Here is a 15,646-nt window from a genome sequence, read left to right as displayed (position 1 = left end):
TAGTCCATTTACATTTAATGTTAATTATTGATGTGGTTGGGTATGATCCTGCTCTTGGATTTGTTTTCTGTTTGTCCCATCTGGGTTTGATTTTTAAATTCTTCTGATCCTTTCTTAACTTTTTCTGGAATAATTAAATATTTTTTTTAGAATTTCATTCTCATTTCCCTTCGACCTTTTTCACTCTGCTTCTCTGCATTTTCTTCGGAAGAGCTAATATGACTTCATAAAGAACAAAAACAGAAGTCCTAGCACCCCCTGCTTCAGGATACTCAATCAGCACCCTAAATTATGTTACCAGTTACTGAGGAGGCTGAGGACCCTGTCAACTTCCCACCGCTCCCCGCCCCAGTCCTTATTAGTAGGGAGATACAATTCTCCCCACCTTCTTAAGAGGCGTACTATGATTCTGCATACTACAATAATTACAGAAGTTTTTCTTCATAGTAAATGTTTACAGAATCTGAATCCCTGGATCTTCATGGCCTCCATCCTAAGAATGCAAATTCCTGAACTTGCATTTTGTTTCCTCATGCCTCCTCCAGGAACTTACTCTCTACTCACACAGGATCACAATCCAGTCTCTGAAAATATTTAAAAGCAAGCTTCTGGCCTGAGAACTGAATAAATCTAAGGCTTGCGAGGAGCGCCCTCTTGAGGTAGCCTTTATAAAGATGTTGAAAACTTTGCAGGAACAGGTTGTAGCTGTTCTAGCTTCCGGAGCTAAAAAAATTAATCAAGAAGATATGTTGGCTAAATTTTGAATGTAAATGTATCTTCTTATTAGAAATAATTCTAACTCCTAAAAGACAAGACGACATGCAGCAGAGAAATAAACACCAGGCCTCACTAAATGCATTCCCTAAATATAAAATAACAAACGCTGAAAATGCACTAACACCCAGAAAGATAAATGTGATTGCAGAGTTCTGGTTTGAGTGGTTAGTTTTAGATATTGTTCCTGATCTGGAAGAAAGGCAAGCTTCCTCCAGAGGGAGAGGTGGTGGGTGTGGGTTTGCGTGGGTCACACAGTGGGCAGGTGAGGTTTCTGAGTTGGAGGGACCAGGGGTGGGACATTGACTGTCACTTCTCAGCCACGTGGCCTTAGGGAAGTGTCTAAGTCCCCTCAAGCTATCTGCAAAACGGGGGTGATGAGAGAACTGACCTCAGAGGGTGTGAAGAGAATCAAGCAGCAGGATACAGCGGACCCTTAGCCAGGGCCCAAGCCACAGGAAGCACCTGTTGGTGCAAAGAGTTTTTATTATCTGCATCTATAGGACTCTCATATGAGGGGCAAGACACCGTCTTCAAAAAATCACCAGGATGGTTCTCCCATCCCTCATTGTTGCATGCCGTCTACTTTAGCTAAGAAAAACATACTTTTTTTCTAGGTTTTTCACCATCATTTGGGATACTGTCAGCTACATTAAAATAATAACAACCACGACCACAAACTTCTTTAAGGTGGTACACGTAGGAAACTCAAGCACGAACAATCAGTAGAAGAGTCAGTTAAATCACTTGCCAGATTTTCACAGTTCAACCAAATATATTGGTGTATTGGAGGCCTGCCTTCCTGACAAGACGCTGGAGATGTGGAAGGAACATTTTTCTGTGTAGGATTTGTGATGCTCCAATTCCCTCTGACTCCAGGCTGGCATCAGAGGAGGCAATGCATGCCCTTTTGTAAACACCACTGGTCAGCTGCTGTTTGTTTTTGTTGGTTTATTTGGTTCTTAGGTCTCTGCCTCTGCCCACATACTCAAATGGCAAACAAAGCTGGGAGACTGGCAGGAAAGTCTGCAAGATTTGAATAGTTTTGGAGAAATGAGAAGGAAAAAGAGGCAGGAAAGTGATGATCTCAGTTTCTAACACATTAAACAATGGATCCTGGGGAAACACCCAATATAGCAGCACCCACGTAGGAGAACTCGGATAATGAAGAGAAGGAGAAAGACTGACAGGCCAAATGGGATGGAGCAGCGAGGAGTCTGGAAGGCCCGCGGGACAGCACGGGAACAATTTTGCAAGCAGCCCAACGTTACGCGGGACAGGCCCCTCCCCCAGACAGGGCTCACGGCCAGGGCTCCACAAGTGCCAGCTGGGGACATCAGGGCACACCGGGCCTTAGGACAAACACTGAGCACTGTCCTAGAGCCTCGATTTTATTTAAAGACTGGAGGAAGTGTAGTAACAGAGTTAAGTAGTTTGGTAGCGTATAAACCATGACTCATGTATTAAAACAAACCTATAGGTTGGAATAGAGTACAAAGTTTGCACAGGTGTTTATGATCACTCAGGAGTTCTGTGATGAAATGAGATATTTTGATGCTGGTGACTGACCACTGCTGTGGCCATGGGCCCCAGATGGGGATTTACTTTTCCTCCTTTGCCATTAAGGTATGTGGATGGGAAAAGGTGAGACGTGCCACTCTAGGGATATTAGGAAAATGTCCCCAGTCCCAGGTGTGGCTTTGTGCAACCTCTTTCTGGCTCACGCCGTTGACCATTCAAACTGCCTCTAACATGCAAGATTTTACTTGGGGAACTCGTGTGCATGAAGGATGTGCAGAACTTTCCGGAAGGTTCCAGATGTTGCTCCCCTGATGTCCCTCACTGTAGAGCAGGACACCAACCCCCTGCTCAGTCTGGCTCCCCAGCCTTTAAAGGTGAGAGACTTCAAGGTGTGTCAGGAAAGCAGAGCAGAATGGAGCAGTAGACCCAGGCACAGGCTGGACTTCCTTTCCTACGAAGGATGAGCTGTGATAGGGACAGTCTGTACGTTCCCACCTTCCTCTTGGGAGCTAGGAAGGCCTGGGAAGGTCCCAAAGGTGAAAACAGAAGCCACACATTGCATTTCCCAATGGCCTCACCTTGACATCTTTTCAAATCTTGATATGCCCTAACTGGCAAAACTTAAAAGGGAAGGTGATAAGCGGGAAGCATTTAAAATCAGGAACATGTGACTTAAAGCTTGCAATGCTGGCCTTTGTTTCTGCGACATCATGGCCAGTGAGAGTCATTTGCATCAGGATTGCCAGTGAAGCTTGTGGAAATGTCTGTGGTCTCATGAGAAGAGACAACAGAGTGTGCGTGCACACGTGTGCCTGTGTGTGTAAGAAAGTGGGTACACACTCTGCAGTTCAAAAGCACCTGCCAGGAAATCTCAAGTTCTTTCCTTTTAACAGCATTAAGTGTCACTAATTCCAGCTCACAGCCTACGGAATGTGTAAAGGTGTTATCCCCGTTTTCTGACAAGAAGACAGGCACTGCTGATTACTGATACTAGCGTTCTTCCTGACGCTGTCTGACTCCATCAACTTACTCAGGGCAGGCCCCTCTTTAAAGTCAGTGGAAATCGAATTTGAGAGTTAAGATTTCAGATCAAGGTTCCTTTCCAATTTATAAGCTTTAAAAAGCAAATGTTTTAAAGTTGAGTGTATATTTTGGTACAGAAAGAATTGGGATCACAGAAAAACATTTGGTCCCCATTTCTCGTTTGCCTCTCATGTTCCAAGGTTGTGTTCTCATGACGTGTCTGTGTGGACTGGACAAACTAGACAACATGGAAAGGTTAGGGAATGAAAGGGACGGACAGCGGCAGAAGCCACCCGGGGCTGATGGGGACCCCTTCTCCAGGGAAAGCAGAATAAGCTCAGCTGAGGGGAACTGCTTGTGAGCTTGCTAATGAAAAGGGTCATGTGCCTGAGGGCATCAGGGGCCGGGTGAGGCACTGGGATCAAATGCTGCTTGAGCTCCTGCAGTCGAGACATCTAGAAGCGTCCAGCCCCTGCCTTGAGCCTGGAGGACACATGACCCTCCCAGGGCTGACGTACGCCTGCGGCTTTTCAGGACTGGAAACCCACGCCCTCCTTACACTGCTTCCCACTTGTCCCTTGGCAACCCTAAGAGGACATAGAGCCTCACAAGGGTCTCCATAGATTTGCCATGCACGCCTCGTCTCTTCTGTCCTGGCTCTGACAGGGACCTGGCCGTTTCCTAATGAAATAACTGCTGCCAGTACTGAGTCATCGTGAGCTCCTAGCCCTGCGCTAATGGCTTTATTTCACATACTTATCTGGATTAACTTACAAGAATCCCCATTTCTGCTTCCCACCTATATCACCCCTGATCAGGGGACTCACCGTGTTCCCCTGGTTCAACAAGACCCTAGACGACCACCGCAGGGGTCCTGTGTTTCGATGACTTTCTCTGTTTAGGAAAATGGCACCACATCCATCTATTCAGAAACCCGTGAGTCACCTTTGACTCCTCCCTCCCCCACATCATACCCAGCCCACCAGGAGGCCCTACTGAGGCGCTCTCCAAAACCATGCACCCTCTTCTCTCCTTGCTTGTCGCTCCCGTGACCTAGGAGACAGCCTCAGAGCTGGTCTCCCTACTTCCACACTTGGCCCTTTTCACTCTTTCTCCGTGTGACGGCAGAAGTGATGTGATTAGAATGATAACGTCGTCCCACTTGGCACTCCTCAGGGGCTGCCCATCACACCTACAAACATATACAGACTTCAGTCTCAGCTGGAACGGCACCTGCTTAGAGAGAGTCTCTCCTTCACAACACGTGGTATTACCTCTCACCACCACCCCAAATTCTCTCCTTACGACTTTTTTTTTTGCCCTCTCCCTGACTCTTGCTTTGGTTGTTGTACTTATTACCACTACAATTATTATAGCCATCTCTTTGTGGCTTTCCATCTTAGAGCATACAGACCACATATGCCACTCATGCATCATAAAATACTTCCCATATAGGAAGTGTGCTTGGATCCCAGTGCCTCGATAAATATTTGCTGAAGGTTGAACAAATGACCCATCGGGTACTCACATTTTGTCCTGCCCCTTCAGGTCTCAACTATTCATTCAAGTCTCAACTATTCAAGTCCTACCTCATTCAAGTCTCCTCATTCAAGTCTCAACTATTTTAGCTGTCTTGGTTTTAGTGAAATGCTCCGCCAACAGCCGTGCTGCCAGCGGACCGACGTCAGACATGGTATTGGAGACCTGCAGGAGGAGGCCCCATAATGATAAAGGTCTCCAACGCTTCATTGGGCAATTTTGACCAACAACTCCTTCATCCCTTTCTTTACCAAACTGTCAAAATAGCCGGCGGGAAAGGAAGTGGCATTGGTCCTGCCTGAAAACTGGCCCAAGCACATGAAAGCCCTACTTCCCTTCACACAGCTCCTGGCCTCCTCTGGCTCTGAGCAGGGCACCTCACACCTCACACAGGTGTTTACCTGTCCTTCCTAAGTCTCTGTCTGGCTGATCTTGGTGGGTGGGCAGGTAAGGAGGTAGGGAGACAGATGTGGGGTTCAGCTCCAGCCCCACCACTGAAATTAGCTGTGACATTAGACAAGTGACCCTACACTTCCAAATTCCATCACGGGGAAGAGAAAGAATACTAGTAGGTCCGTTGTGAGGATTAGTGAGAAAATGTTTCTAAAGTGCCCGGTGTGATGTCTGGATCATAGAAAGTACCCCACAAATGAGAGTTAGTCCTGTGAGGGGTGGGGGTGACTAGCTGGGTGTGTGTGAGGGGTATAGGGGAGGTAGGTGTATCTTTCCATAGAAAATCCCTGATACTGGCGACCTCCATCTTTGAACCCATTTCTGCAAGAGGCTGGTCTCTATTGAGGTCGGATACCCTCGTAGCTGGCCCCTCGCGCTGCTCTCTTCCTTAGCGGGGAGGGGAAGGGGACTTGTTTCAAACTGACCAGCCATCTTGCATTTAACCCAAAGACTTTCATTCTGGATTTGTGGGAACATTTTGTAAACTTGTTGAGGTCTTTGATTTTTACTGAGGTCTTCTGAAGAATCAGCGATCTCCTTGAGTCAGGATCCCTATGAATTTGATGAGCATGACCCACTGGCCACCCTCAGGCCATTGATAGAGATACAGAAAAGGACAGGGGGAGGGGGGGCAGGTTTTGCTTGGGAACCTCTCGAGCAGTTTGGCTCCATAAAAACGATAACATTAAATTGGAACGTGTCTCTGTGTTCTATTATTGGAAACCGCACCAATCTTCCCCACACCAGCATACTGATGTTCTAAAGATGGTGGGATTTCTCAAATCAAAGCTGTCAGGAGGCAAATGCAAGACGGCCCAGTGAACATGAAAAGAACACAGCACAGCCTGGCGGCTGCTTATACAGCTGACCTTGGTCATTCCAAGACCGCGACTAAGGGTCCTTTATACCCTGCTCTCACCTCCCACTCCCGTTTTCCAAACACTTCTTTGCATACTAGGATGAGTAGATATAAGAAGAAAATGTGAGATATAAATCAGTTTCTTCTCTTTTTGATGTTGACTAAACACAAGGTTTTCAACGTCCTCCAAGGATTGCAGAACCTGTGTCTTCCCCCAAGCCTAACACACGAGCAGGCCTTGTTCAGGGGAGGAAAGGAATGACCATGGTTTTCTGGGTACGAGGGGCTCCTCCCCAGATTCATTCTATATGCCTATTCACTTCCCAACAGTCGTGCTGAAAACCGGAAGCACGCTGCAGGGCCGGCAAGAAAACAGAGAACACAGCCTTTGCTCAACGTTTCGCATACACATTCTGATGGCTGGTTCAAAAATGAGCACTAGTTCTCCCACCATCAGTCAGTCTTGTCATAGCCTTAGTAACACATGACAGTGATCAATGTGGTGTAAATGAAAAGATCACGACCACCTCTTGCCGGGCACAATCTGAACATATTCAGACAATGGAGTGAAACCGGCTCTCGGATTCCCTAACGGCTGTCTTTTAGAGGCACTCGTGGGACCTGGCCCCCTCCTCACCCTGCTTCAAGCTGGCGCCCTTATAACACCAGGCAGCGTCTGTCCCCTATGTCCAACGCCCAAGTCGGGCCCAGGAGCTTTTAAAATCATAAGAAGGTACCTTGGGTTCCCGTGCCCACCTTCATCCACACATCTGAAGGCTCCCTGTATGGACGCGGAAATCATTAGAACCCTCAAAGGGGAGGTTCATGTGGGTGGTTCTGCCTCAGAGGTTCCCAGCCTGCCAGTGGTAGGCACAGGGGACTGAGGCTATGGATTCCAAGGAGCAGTGTGTCACTCGCCTCCCCGTGTGGCCTCATGGTGCCGTTTGGCTAAATGTGCTACAGACTACCTGTCAGGCGTGTTTTATCACCAAAATCCAGGGTTACTATTGAAAAATGGATTACCCTGATTCCTATGTCTTTTTCATGCAATTCTATTGTAAAATGGAATTTGAAAACAATGATGAAAAATTGAGAGAAACAGATTTGATAAAAACACATTCGTTTCCTGCGACTTTGATGAGAATGTTTCCTCCATGGAAACCCTCTCCACTGTGGCGCTGTCCTAGCTGACCTGCACTCAGTCACCCACTTCTCCATCAAATACTTATGTAGCCCTGACTGTGTGTAAAGAGCACTGTGTGGAATACAAAACTCACACTCTCATCTTGTCCTTGCGAGGACCATAGTCTGTTAGGAGAGGGGCCACAGATCGACTGGGCAAACCAGTGGCTTCGGGACACAAACACCAGCAGGGAGACCCATCCTTTGGGCACCACCCTCACTGCACTGTGACAGCTGCGATTACTGACCATTTGTTGGAAATATCTTTTGCTGCAGGCACTGGGCTGAGTGCTCCATACGCATTGATCTTATTTCTGTCCGTGTTAGAGGTGTGAAAAGAGGCTCGAGGAGGCTGAATCACATGTCCACGGGCTAAGCAGGGGTAGAGACGGAAATAGACCACATCTGGTAAGAACTGCTCCCCACTTAGTCAGAGACACCCAGCGTAGCAACTGCCTCCCCAGAAATGTGCGTAACTCTTCATTACGCTGCTACTTCCAGGACACCACAGCCTCTGCACAAAGCTTGAACTCTAAGTGATGAATTTAAGATGTTATGGGGCAATGGGGAAAAAAGCTGACATGCTCCCATAAACCACTGACACCTACTCCACCATGGCAAACAGAAGACGTAACTCATTTTTCTATGAAATTGTCAACTAATCAACCATAGCTCACTTCCTCCATCCTTCCAATCTCTACTCAAGCAAATGTCACCTCATCGGCGAGGTCTTCTCTGACCACATAGAGTGTCAGCCATGGCCCCCCACCCGCTTCCCATTCCATCCTCCTTACCCTGTTTCATTCTCTTTGCAGCGCCTATAACCACCCATTACATTCATGTCATTGTCTGTCTCTTCCCACTAAATTAGAAGCTCTGTGAAATCGAGGACTTTGTTCTGTACCTTGTTGTATTTCTGTTACTAGACAGTGCCTGGCCCACAATAGATGTGATCTATGAAAAGAACGGATACATTTGTTGAAGTCTTAAAATCTGACCTACAGGCCCAGAAGACAGGAGAGGCAGAGTGCCAAGCTCGTTGGTTCCTACCATTTGTGCTCAGACCATCAGCTCCTACTATATCTGTGCATGGACTGTACCCTCTCACCTCACTATTCTCTGCTATGCATTTTCCCATCTCCCTGCTTTCGCTCTGGGGTTTCCTAATCTTGGGCTCATTTCTCCCCCATCCATAGTCAAAGCTCAGCTTAAATGCCAGCTCTTCATGAATCCATCTCCATCCCTCTCCTCCGCCTTCAAAAGCACCTTCTTGCTCCTCTCTTAAGCATTGATTTCTCCTTGCCTTGTGGAAGTTTTATGTTGGTTCTCCCAACATCTCCAGGTTAAGATCGCTTTGCCTCATTCAGCTTCTTATTCTCTTACAAAGAGCTCTGTGCTCTTTGCTTAATAAGAACTGACTAAATGTTTCTAGAATGAATAAGATACAGAGAGTACGTGGTACCAGCTTCCGCAGGGGGAGGGGGAGCCAGCCAAGCTTAGATAAACGAGCAGAACGTTCTCATTGAAGCACTCAAAGTTTGATGACACGTAACCAAATCACTTTTCAATCTTGTCTTTTTTCTAGAAACAGTCAAAATGATCAATCAATTTGGACTACAACTGAACAGTATTTTTATGGGGTTGGGGTCCATATTACAAATCAAACGCTGAACTGGCATTGTGAGGCTCCTGGCATTTATCTGAACCACACAGACCCTGCAGTACCAAGGATATGAGTACATTTGGGATGAAATATCAGGCACTCTCTGACTAAAACAGTATTCCCACGATCTCGGTACGCATTGCCTGACAGCAAGAATGGCTGCAAAGGACTAGGGGCTCCCTGCCTTCTGGGTCCTGGGCCACCTGCCTTGTAGACAGCGGACCACGTGTGCCTCACAAGTAGCTAGGCAGAGGAGGTGTTACTTCTATTACCTGTCTCGGAGGATTGTTCAAGTGGCCAAGGAGACCACTGATGTGGGATGAATGCAGAGTGTAAATAGTGCCAGGCATTGGTGTCCAGGATGATGGCAAGGACGGTGACCAAAGTGCTAGGGCCGAGGACATATGCTCTTCCCTGAGGAAGTGTCCATGTCTGGGAATCGGGGACTGAATAAATGTCTAGGTCACACATTTCTCTGATCTGGAATCTCAATTTGTGCGCTATTAGGAGTATGTCACTCGAGATTATAATGAAAAATGCTAGATTGTGCTTAAATGTAAGAAAAAGCCAATGAGGCAAGAGATGCTTAGATTATTGTCAGAAGATTTAAGCATGCAAGAAGAAGAATAACGCTAACAATTCTTTGAGTCACCACCATGCTTGGTAGAGGCAGGCGGGTGGGATGCAGTGGGGACCAGCCGGCCGCGGCCTCTGACCACAGCCCTCACAGCCTGTCAGGCACTGGAGAGAAACACGAAAGGGCCAGTCCCACAGAGCCCCTGAAATTAAAGTCTGAGATGGGCTCTGCGGGAAAGTGACTCAGTGCTCTGAGATGATGTGACAGGAGGAGCTGACCTAGAAGGGGGGGTCAGGAAGCCTCCCAGGGGCAGTTACATCTGAGTGGAGACCTGAAGAATGAGTAAAAGTTGGCGAGACAAGGGCACGGGATGGGGGGAGGAAACATTAGAGAAAGCGTGAGACCTGAAAAAAATATATTGTCTCCAAAATACGAAAGGAAAACTGCAAAGTTGAAATTACTGTTCGATAACATTCAAATAAAACAAAACAGGCCCATGTTATTGTTAGGAGTTAGCAGTCATAAAGATTGCACTGTGTTTAAAAAACGTGCAGGCGTAGATGCTCTCACTTCAGGAGACTTCTCAAGCACGTGGAAGATGACCAAGAAATCACATGTACTCTTAAATTAAAGGAGTCACTCATAGTCAATTAATTTCAAAAGCTGAAGTACAAAAAAAAGCCTTTAAAATCTTTTTTGCACCAAAATATTTGATGTAGTGTTGGTGAGGAAGGGGTGCATTTTAATATGTTTGATATGATATGAGCTGGGATCCTTCAAATAAACATATGGGCATCCAGTGCCTGCAAACAGCGCCCAGGCCACGAATTCTGAGAGCTGGGGCTTGTGGGGAGGGGAAGGAGGAGAGGCGGGTAGGGCCAGATCACCGCAGGCCTGTCCAGGTCCCCAGGGGTCTGGGTTTTATTCTTAAGAGTGATGGGAACATATGTGTGTGGGTGTCTCTGTGTGTGCACAAGCAGACTCCCATTTGAGAAGGATCGCTTTGTGGTGTGGAAAGGAAACCGAAGGAGGCAAGCATGGAAGCAGGAGGCCTGTTAGGAAGGTACTGGAATCATTCAAGTAAGAGATGATGGTTGTTTGGCTTAGGAAACATGGAAGTAAGGGGAAATACAGATTTAAGGCACTTTGGTCTTTCATAAGTAAACTTGGGCCTGAGCTTAGACCCTTACAGGGAATTCTGTTCCACAGCTAACAGTGACCTAGCACTGTTCAAGTGATATTCTAGAATATTTCATATTCTACCTATGGCTCGCATGAAGGCATTGTCAGATCTTAAAGAAAATACAGAAAAATACATTTGGACGTAATTCAGGCTTGAGATGATGGCGTCTAGTGGCCCCCAAAAGATATGTCCACGTCCTAACCTCTGAGGCCTGTGAATGTGACCTCATTTGCAAAAAGGGTCTTTGTAAATGTACTTAAGGATTTCTAAATAGAATCATCCTGGATTATCTGGGTGGGGCCTAAATTCAATGACAAGCGTCCTTATAAGAGAGAAGGAGGAAGGACACAGAGGGAAGAGAGGCGGTAGCCCTGAGGAGACAGAGCAGCCCTGGGAACTGAAACACGGCGTACACAGCATGATACGGAGTGAGGTGCTCCAGGAGGGACCCCAAACCCTGAGCATTCCTCATCCCCACTTACCCCTCACACACCAGAGGCCCCGTAACAGGCTGGGCACCGGGGAACTGAGATTTGGTGTCCCCTGTGCCAGGCTCTAGATGAGCTTCCTCCAGTCCCACCCATGGAGAGGTCATTGTGTGGCCCTTTGAAGCCATGGTCACGCTACTAGGGGGCAGGTAGGGAGTGAGAGGACTTAGAGGGAGAGCAGAGCCCGTATGGGGGAAGAAATTGAGAGAGCAGCCAATAGGGAGGGGAGACAGGGACTAGAGAGGTTGAGAACATCCAGAGAGCCCTAGAAAAGCTGGAAGGAGACATTCTCCAACTTTCTAAAAGGACTGTCCCTAACCTCTCCATCTCCCAAGGATTGTCCCCTCCACCTCACCATCCCTCCAAAACCTGGGCATAAGTGAGCAGGATCCTGGCCGCTCAGTATTATCCTTGTTCTTCCCGGCTGGGGTGGAATGTCTGAACTCTCGGGTCTGTCCTTGCACTGCTGAGCACAGTTGTGCACGTTGCATACTGCACAAGAGCACCTGTGAGGGGTTGAGCAGGGGCTGGAACTCAGCTGTGCTCCTCTCACCATGCTGTGTACCCTTGGGGCAGAAGGGTCCCCTTCTGTCATTTGCACAAAGTTGCAGGCAGTACTAGCAACATCCCTACCCTCTCTGGAAGGGGTGGGTAGGGCGGAGAACCTTGGTCCTCAGCGACCCTATCACCAGATACTCTGCCTCCAAGCAGAACTGTCCCCCAGAGCAGTCTGCATCTCCCCTCTCCTTCCCTCCATGTCCCCACATGGGACATGGGTCATCCTTTCCTGCCAAAGTCTGCCTCCTGTGCCCAACACTGCTAGAGCAGCTATGAAACTACCCGAGGGAGGAAACACTCCTGTCGAAATACTGTTTCCTTCGCTACAAAATTTTCAAACATCTGTCACAAGAAAACCACAGCACGAGGCTAAGTCAATAGGCCATGTGAAAAAATAAATACACATCAAAGACACTTTCTAGGTTTTACCACATGCAGGGCTCGGCCAGAGCAGTTTACCTAGAAAGTTTATTAGCAACTGTTTCGGAAAAAATGTGAACCAGTCACCTTTTTTACGCTATAAATTTCTATGCCTGTTGGAATAATTTCTAACAAGGATATATTCTTTTCTACTTGGGTAATTAAAAAACAGAGAAAGAAAAGTCAGAGGTCAGTCATATGACACCATAGCTGATATGGAAGGTAAACCAAAGGTGATCATTCAAGGTTTTTTCTTTACATCACAGACTTTGACATTGAGCGCTCAGGCCCGATTCTTTCCTAGTGCAGTTGATAGCATTAACTTTGCATAATATAAAGTAACAACATGATTTCACAAAGCAGAAGAGCCAACAGGATGAACGGGTGGGATCTGTGAGACAACAAATTACAAGCCTTTCCTCATTTTGTCATCCTAGCCAAGTAGTCAGAGTTGTGCCCATTTTACAGATGGGACACTAAGGCTGAGAGGATGATAAAGTTCAACACTAGCATGTGATGGAGCTGAGTTTTTAAATCCAGGCAAAGTTGATTCCGCAGCTTGAACTGCTAACCACTAGGTAGTCCCCTCCCCTGGGCAGAGTGGGGGTGCCCCCAAAGCCTTTCCCATCGGTGCTCACAGTGAATCCCACAAACTCCTCCCACCTACAGATCAGACCACAACAAGCGAGCCCTGTGTGGTCATAGTTTTCCCTCTAATTGTGAAAGTGGTCCTGTTGGTGTCAGCAGTTTAAGAGAGTCCCACAGATAATTGTCCAATTCCTTCATCCTGCCAAACCTCTGCTTGGCCAATGAGCCCACGTGGAAACAAAATTACATAAAAGAGAGAAAAGAAAATGCTAACCATCCTTCCTCCTTTAGGCCTTTGTCTACTGCTATAGACCATGTTTGTATGCTCCCTGAAATTCTTCAGTTTAAAAACCTGATCCTCGATGTGATGGTATTTGGAGGCCTTTGGGGGGTGATTAGGTCATGAGGGCAGAGCCCTAGGGAATGTGATCAGTGCTCTTATAGAAAAGACGCCCGAGAGCTGCTCTCTGCGTTTCCCCGGGTGAGGACACTGCAAGAAGGTGGCCCTCACCAGACACCCAATCTGCCGGCGCCTTGATCCTGGCTTCCCAGCCGCCAGAACTGTGAGAAATAAATGTCCATTGTGTGTAAGCCACGCAGTCTGTGGTATTGTTATAGCCGCCCAAACAGGCTAAGACGCCTCCTTTTCACAATTGGTGGCCTGAGTTCCTTTAGGCCTGACTGCCCAGACTCCGGCTGGGACTCTGAGCCAGGCTGCTTCTTCATTGCAGGTTAAAATAATGAGAATGTTCAACAGCTACAACAGCCCTGCCTTCCTCCTAGTGCCTTAGGACACATAATGTCCTCAGTTAAAGAAAAATGGAAACCTCCTTCTGCATCGCATTGGCACTGTCTGACTTGGGCTGATCCAGGGGGATTCACTGAACCTGTGGCTTAAACAGCCCCTACCCACCATCGCTGCTTAAGGCTTGCTACAAAGTTGGGGAAGTAGAGGGTGGAGAAAAGTGTGGCCACCTGCATCCTAGTCTCGTGCTCCTACTGCCTGACTTGGAAGGGTTTCCTTTGTTGCGGCTTCCTTACTAATAACGTTGGTCCTTAAGTGTTGGAGGGTTACCAAGCTCTTTGCAAATCTGATGAAAAGCCATGGCCCTCATCAAGGAAACATTTCAATATGCCTATGACGTTGCCTATAATTTCAGTGTGTTCACAGGGACGGACCCGTGGGGTTCAGCTGATTGTTCCGGTTCCTTTCAGCTCTGACATTCTATCCTTCTGTGAGTCTATCATGGGGGAAATCACCACTCACCTCCCTCCTTCACCTCTCCACAAAAGACCACCCCACCCTCCCCAGGGCTACACGGGGCAAAACAATACAGACACTCTGTCCTCCCCCAAGCCTGCCTGCAGGAATCACCTTCGTCCCAATAGGCACTGTGTTTGTGGTTCTTTCTTAATGAAGTTAATTTTTGTTTATGCGGGTGAATGCAAGACAACAGATACATTTTAAAAGATTGGAGGAGCAAAAGAGTGACTTATTAGATTAAAAATACAATCAGGTTTTAGAGTCTCAGGACGGAGGAACAGACAGGCGAGGTGTGGGGAGCCCATAACAGCCTCAGCCCTCTCCCCTTCACTTCTGTCTTTGGGGATGTTATGTGCCTGGGGCTGAGATGAGGTACCTTCAGCAGAGATGCCCACCAAACTTATGGAATCAAGCTGGCCTTTTCAAAAGCATCTACTTCCCAGTTTTTCTCAGATTTATTTGCCAAGCAGATCCTGTTCACAAAGCCCCAAGCCGACTCACCCATCCTGGGAACCTAACGACACAAAAGCCTTATCTCTGAGTATAAGGTTCCGTCATTCCTTCCAACAACCTAGCAATAGAGGGAAAATTCAATTGTCCGAGAAAAACCAGGAAAGCATCCCATGAGGCAGTGAGCCTGGCTGTCACCCGACTTGTTTTCCCTTTCATGATGCTGACATCACTTAATCATCTGAGGTGCGTTTCCTTGTCTTTGGAATGGATGAAGCTTTATTTTAGCCTAGAGATAAGTAATGGCGGCCACCATCTCCTGTGCACACACGTTGCATGTGCTGTGGCTAAATCACGTAACGTAAACAGTATTTTCACCATACAGATGAGCACACGGCTGGCACGATCATCTCCACTCTACAGACGAGGAAACCATAGCTCCGCGAGGCTGAACAACTTGCCCCAAGTTACACAATAGGACTCAGAGCTAGGATTCAGGCCCCGGCTTAGCACACCTGTCCTTTCTCCCCTCTAGCTCAGCAGTTCCCAAACTTGTCTGCATGTTAGGATCCTTTAAAACCCCCAACACCCAGGGCATACTCTAGAAACCACAATCTCTGGGGGAGGGACATGCATGGGCATGTTTTTGAAGCTTCCCAGGTGATTTTCATGTGCAGACCAGTTTGGGAACCACCGTTTGCACCTGGCAGCATCTTCCGCTGCGAACATTTACCAAGTAACCCAAGTGCAACTCAAGAGCAGGGAACAAAAACTGGAGCAAACTGAAGACTGAGCTAAGAGGAGCTGAAGAGACACATCTGAACGAGTGTCATGCGGGAGACCCTGCTCGCTGCACCATTTGTCATGCGGGAGACCCTGCTCACTGCGCCATTTGTCATGCAGGGCGGCCTGCGGGGTCTCAGCTCCCGCTCCCCACACAAGAACGCAGGATACAGTGAGGCCAAAAAGGAACACCCACGGAGCCATAAGTAGGGGAGTCATACCACTATATTCTCTCTGGCGGCACTATACGCTCACTGGAGGCTGGATCCACACTGTCCGCAACCAGCCATCCTAACTGCAATCCGCGCTTGCCAGCCCAGC

This window comes from Rhinolophus sinicus, linkage group LG05, assembly GCF_036562045.2.
Source record: "Rhinolophus sinicus isolate RSC01 linkage group LG05, ASM3656204v1, whole genome shotgun sequence".
Taxonomy (NCBI): Eukaryota; Metazoa; Chordata; class Mammalia; order Chiroptera; family Rhinolophidae; genus Rhinolophus; species Rhinolophus sinicus.
Note: the sequence above shows the minus strand (reverse complement) of the source record.